This window comes from Meleagris gallopavo, chromosome 10 (assembly GCF_000146605.3).
Source record: "Meleagris gallopavo isolate NT-WF06-2002-E0010 breed Aviagen turkey brand Nicholas breeding stock chromosome 10, Turkey_5.1, whole genome shotgun sequence".
In the NCBI taxonomy this organism is placed as follows: Eukaryota; Metazoa; Chordata; class Aves; order Galliformes; family Phasianidae; genus Meleagris; species Meleagris gallopavo.
This window is the reverse complement of record NC_015020.2, coordinates 3,776,680-3,782,953: the sequence shown is the minus strand read 5'-3', so window position 1 is coordinate 3,782,953 and position 6,274 is coordinate 3,776,680. Positions and strand designations below refer to the sequence as shown.

At 39.4% G+C, this 6,274-nt stretch overlaps 1 long non-coding RNA gene across 1 annotated transcript; it reads right to left on the bottom strand.

Annotated features, from left to right (window-relative positions):
* LOC104912259 lies at positions 1-6,139 on the bottom strand. The gene is made up of 3 exons (XR_794503.3): positions 5,900-6,139; positions 5,749-5,804; positions 1-5,674 (listed from the first exon to the last, which is right to left on the bottom strand). It is a non-coding gene; the product is annotated as an uncharacterized LOC104912259 (long non-coding RNA).
* Between the last annotated feature and the right edge of the window lie 135 nt (positions 6,140-6,274).

Below are 6,274 nucleotides of genomic sequence, written 5' to 3'. Positions count from 1 at the left end.
TTTTCTTGTTTCCCACTCCCCCAAAAATGTTGCTAATTCAAGTAGTTGGATTCTGCATGTGTGCAGTAATGCTGAATAAGTCTGCCACAGAAGTGGTTTAAAACTGCACAAGAGTCCTGAATTGATGCTACAGCAGGATGCAGCATTTAATTACATGGCTTCATACATTTTTACCACTCTATTGCTGTCTCATTCAGTGAATAAGCAGTTATTTAGAGTTCACTTGAAAAATTCACTTGTAATCACTATTTAGCTCTAGTCAATGAATGCCATTTAAATACTATGTTACATTAAAAAAATCTATTATTAAATGCTAATTGTTTTAAAAAACTGTGTTTTAAGCAAGCTCCACTTAAATTGCAACTACTTAGCAGCATGAAACACTTCTGTAAATGCATCTCTAATAGACATTTCTCTTAAAAAGGGAAAATGCATTTAATGGCCAATTTTGTGTGCGTATTCTGGTGCAGCATCCTTTAGTGATTCTGTAGCATTCAGTGATCACCATTTAGCTGCCTTAGCTGCAGAACTATCATTTTGCTTCCCACTGTCACCTACCTCGTATGTTGTCTCCTAAAATATTTTGTAACATATGACAGAGCAGTCCTGTAGGCAACAGCCTGCTTACCTAGACAGTCCTGATCTACTGACTAGTACAGCTTCATGTAAGAACTGCACGTGAACTTCCTGTCAAGTGTCCTACTACATCTCTACCAGAAATTGCTAGCTCAGGTGCCACGGATTCCTTGTCCAGACAGTTCCATCTCATATGTAAGTCAGTTCCATCCCTAAATGTAAGTACCTTTTTTCAACCTTACTCCTTTCCAATCAATTAACTCAAAATCCCTCCTTTCTGTTTACCACCTTAGCTCAGTGTCATCCTACTATTTTGTAACACACGCCTAGTCTGATCTTCTTGCCCAACCATTTGATTCCCTCCCAATACCAGGATCATCGTTCAGCCCCTGTAATCTCCTTGCTCAACTAGTCTCCAAACCTTTCTTCCACTGGCTTCCTGATCAGGGTATCTCAGTCTCCCTCTCTACGTGCTCTAGTGCTAAGACACCTCAGTTTATATAGCCTTTCTTCGCTGATTTCTTCTCAAGTGATTTGTTTATCTTCTTCAATAAGCATTGCCTCCTCATAATATGTTCCTTTCATCCCTTATCTAGTTTTATTCTCCAGTCATTCAGATCAATAGGATTATTCTTAAAAGTCAGCAGCTGTTACCTATGCTCAGTTCCTGTGCCCAGCTGTGTTTTGGTGTGGCACAACCATTACAGTAAAAGCCTTTGAGTTTGTGTAGTACCTGATTAACAGATAACTGACTACTCAGTCCACAGGGAGGAAGGGTGCAGAGACTGAAAAACGTCATCTGTAAGGAAATCTGTTGTGCATGATTACTTTGTAGGTTGATACACTTAGCAGGAGCTGAGAGAGATCCAAGCATTTCATGATGGTCTCTCCAGCCCTGCAGGCAGCTCCGGGCCAAGAACTGTCAGAAAAGGCACAGAAATCTGTTTTTCAAAAGTCAATAATTTGGCAGTGTTAAGCAAAAAAGTGAGAAGTTTATTCAATAATACTACGAGGATGTTGTGTATGGATTGTTAGTGTGTAAGCCATTAGGCTCATAAACTGTCCAGTGTTTCTAACATAGCTAATTAGAAGTGTTGCTATAAAAATTGCCAGCTTGTGAAACAATGGGTGGAGACAGGAATTCAACTCCAGAAACCCACTTCAGTTACCACATTGTTCCTTCATTATCTATCTTGTTTCAGCAAGGTGAGCATGTAGCAAAACAGTAATTGAGCAGTAACAAATGCTCAACAATAAAAAAAATAAGAAAAATTCTCCAAGAAGTATTGCATATGGAGGAGAAAATCTAATTATCCAAAAAAAGATCTGAACTATATTGACCCAGAAAACAATGATTAAAAAGTGCAGTATTCATCAAGGATGGAAGTTCGGTGTAGGTGACAGCAGTTTTCAGAAATATGACAAGGAGAAGAGTTGGGCAGAGTGTAAAGATTGGACTCTCATTACTAATTTCTTACAATTAACTAAGGAAATAGAACTACACACAATGTATTAAAATCTTTCTTGTACTACATTAGTATCCTTTCTACATTACTGATGTTAGAAATAAACTACAACAATTCAGGTTTCATTTAAAAACTTTCTTCTTTTTCACTTTTTGATGGAAAAAAGAAACATTTTTTTTCTTGCAAACATTATTCTAAGTACAATAGAAAATTGAAATGGATTCTTTCATAAAATATGTTTTGATAGATACATAAAATAATACAATATGTGAGATAAGTTAGAAATAAATGTTGAGCAGTGATATAATATAGCTTTTGCATCTCCAGAAGCTGTCAGGTCAAACTAAGTTCTGGAAAAAAAATAAACATGCTGAATAGGAACCATTTTTATACCTACCTCAGCCATTCCAAGATGGGCAAATGAAGCACAAAAAACTAACTGGCACTTAATAAAAGCAGAGAACTGCATTTTGGAGGAAAAACCTAATTCTACATTTATTTCACATAGGTTGCCAATGATAGTGACTCATGATAGAAATATCGGCATTCTAAACATCACTGTGAACAGCACAGTGAAGACATCTTTCCATTACAATCTCACCATGTTATTCATAAATTTAACTTTCTGTCCAGAACGACTACCTTCCCAATCTTAAGTTCCTGGGGCCCTGCAGGTGGTGGGTAGGAAAAGGGCAAGAACAGTAAAGAACAAAGAAATGGAAGCCCTTCTTCTCCCTGTTCTGCAGATCAAATAAAGTTTACGTCCATTTCAATGCAGAGGCCCCACTCTGCAGACTAAACTCACGGCATAAATTTCAGAGAGGTGGAGGTGTGCTTTTTTGAGTGGCAGATAGCATATCCACATTAGTTCACCCACACTGGTGATTCGAGTCATGTGAAGCGACTAAATGTGAAATGGTTCCATCTGGTTGGTATTAGTTACGTTGACAAAGTTGTCATTGGAATAATCCATATCTTTATTCATCGCACATATATACACTGATAAAAATGAGACGTAGCTCAGCCTCAGATGAATCATTTCCTTCTGTTCAAAATCACGCAAGAAATTAATACTCTGGCACAGGACTTCAGCAGAACTGGCGAAATCTTATCATTTAACACTGATGCCTGCATTAGTAGAGTATTCATTGATCTCCCTGCAAACTATTTCAAATTCTGAAACTATAAACTGAAAGAGACTGGATAAACATAAGAGAACTCAGATTTGACACCATATCAGTCTCTGGAACTGTCCTTGTTCTACTAGTTAGTACAAGTAAGTTTTCAAATATCACAGTAACATCAAACAAGTGAACAATCTTGCTCAATTTATATGAACTTACATGTCAGGCAAATGCAAGTCTACAGAATGGGCACGAGCACCATAAAAACTACTTTCAAACTTAATGTGCACCTTACAGCTTACATCAACTTGCATAAATTAATTTCACTCCTCTGCTACCTTTCACAACACTTGCAAATGCTCTCCCTGCTATTAATGTTACACTGAGCCTACAATAAACAACATGGTTTTCATTTAATTATTAGATATGTTGTTCTCAGAAACCAGCTGGTTGTTGTATGCCAAGTGCCAACAGCAAATAATACAGGTTCTTCCTGTTCTAAGAAGAAACAAATCAGAGCATCTTCTCATTTGTTAACCCAGACTCCATTTAAAATAGATATATTCACGTGGTTACTAGTTGGACAAAATACTCCATACAAGTTTCTAGTATTCCCATCTTAAATCTATTCCCTAAAACTCAACAGGTTAAAATCAATATTGAGTGATGATATGATTTGAGAATCTAATCTGTTTAGCAATTTTATCACTGCTTTTTATTAAACAGACATTTAATTTATTGTAAAATTGAAGCACAACATATTTTGCCCAAGCAAGTATTTCAGGAGTTGCACTGCAAAAATTGTGAGGGAGTGGATCCAGGTTAAAAATTAAAAGCTTCCAACTTTTATATGTCCTCCAATGTTACTTTTCTAAATTATTTCATAATCTGGTTTCATAAACCAGCGTAACTGAAAATATGGCATCCTGTATGGAAAGCAGCAGCTGGACTGGGAAGTACTTAGGTGAGTACTTCTGCTTAACTCTTCAGACAACAGACCACAACCTAATTTTGCTGTTATGAGGTATCCTTATTTCAACTACTGGATTTGAGGCTTTAATAGTAAATATGCTTTTTCTATTCCTAGACATTTCAGTCTTCCATAGTACAGTCTCAAGTTTAAATGGCTTTCTCTCTATGAATGTTTTTACATAGATAATGAGAAGTTTGAACCATACCATTAACCATATCAAAAGCACAGGTCTCAATTTGATCTTGTTTCTTCAGGGAGGCTATCCATGCCATTATTAATACAGATGACACTCTTGGTAGTTTGCTTTATTTTCTTCTAAGCTCTGGCTTTTATATTTGAGATATAAATATTGAGACATCTGAACTAACGTTGTCATTATCTGCTGCCTTGGAAAACTCTTCCAGTTGACTTGTACCAAGAACACAAAGTGACCACAACATGTAGAGTACTGAAAAACAGCAGATCTCAGATTGCAGAACAAAGAAGGAACTTCTGTCACAAAAGCATTTGATCAGTGCGGGTGATTTTACCACAAATATGCTCACCCATGAGTAATGTTGGAAACTGATTAAATAACGGGTCAATAAAAGCCTTGTGTTTTGGACCAAGTTCTACTGCAAAGTTTTTTTGATAAAAAACAACATTGAAAAATGAAGACAGTAGATTGAACTGTGAGAGAACTCAATGCATGAGACAAGTTTCCTAGAAGATGACAGGCATTTGTGAAATAATTTAAAGACAAGGTAGAAGATGGATGAAATACAGGATAATATGGTACTGGGTAAACTCAAAAACTGGGGTGAGGACAGAAGATAAACTTAGCAGAGCACAAGTCATGCAAACAACAAAGGTCAGCGTGGCTTAAATAGATGGACATTGTATGTACACAGTGTTGGGCTATATGTGAAAGATGGTTCAGTGGAAGGGTACGACCAACCTAAGTTTACGGAGGGAAGAGGATCTGTAAAAAGTCTCAACACTACACTGCTCTTGATCCCAGCATAGACAGAGATGAAAAGTGGCAGAGATGAAAACTGTACCTCAAAATTTCTAGACTTTCATTTTCATAGTGATTTGAATATATGAAATTTTATTTGACGAGGATATTACTGATTTTTAGCTTTTTGGATTTACCTACTGTCAAAATATCTAAAACTTCAAAAACAAACAAACAAACAAGAAAACCAACACCCACCAAGATAGGGCCCCCAACTCTGAGCAATATAGAGAGCAAAATTTTGATACACAATAAATTTCATGTTTTGCGATCCTGATGCATATTTTCCAGAGGATCAGAATACACATGGGATAGTTTACACCAATGTACCGATGCTTTAAAGCACAGAGATTACCAAACCGTCCAAGGCGCACAAGTCAGCGCCAGAGAACTAGATCGAACAGCCCTTTCTCCAGTGCTCTAGAACATGCGAACAACTTGTTTTGAGATCCCAGCGTCGGCACCGAGAGACAAAATTGCCCCAGGTGCGACGACAGTGATGCCGGCCCGGGTGTTTGCGCTGGGACAGGAAAAGCACCTACGAGTAGAACAGGTTCCGCGGGGGCGGGCCGTGCGGCTCTGCCCCGGCAGGGGCGGCTTTTCTATACTCACACTGGCAACATGTTCCTCTCTGTCGAAAGTTAAGCTTGGCAGCTCCTCTCAGGGCCCTAAAAGAAAGACAGTGTGGCAAAACTGACGTGAAAGTCTTCCTGGAAAGGTTATTTCGCGCTGCCTTTACCCGTGTATGACACTGGGGACTCACACGAGCGTACGGCTGCGTCAGGAGCCAGTGCCGAGGTGCCGGAGGGAGAAGACGGGAGCCGGGCACGCCGCGCCCTCGCGAGCCCTCAGAGGCGCGCGCCCGCCCGCCCGTCCCCTTTCGCCCGCTGCTCGCGGGGCGGCGCGGGGGCGCTGTCTCTGCGGGGAGATGAGAGGGAGCGCCGCCCGCCCTTCTGCAGCACTACCCGTTGCACAAGCTGCCGCCTCTCCGATCCCGAGGCGAGCCCCGAGTAATAACTTCGTATAGCATACATTATACGAAGTTATACGACACAAAGTCACGAGAATGTTTCTATGAAAGGAAAACGGATTCTAGATTGTGGTTCTTTTCCCATTATCTCTCAGCAATATCCAAAGG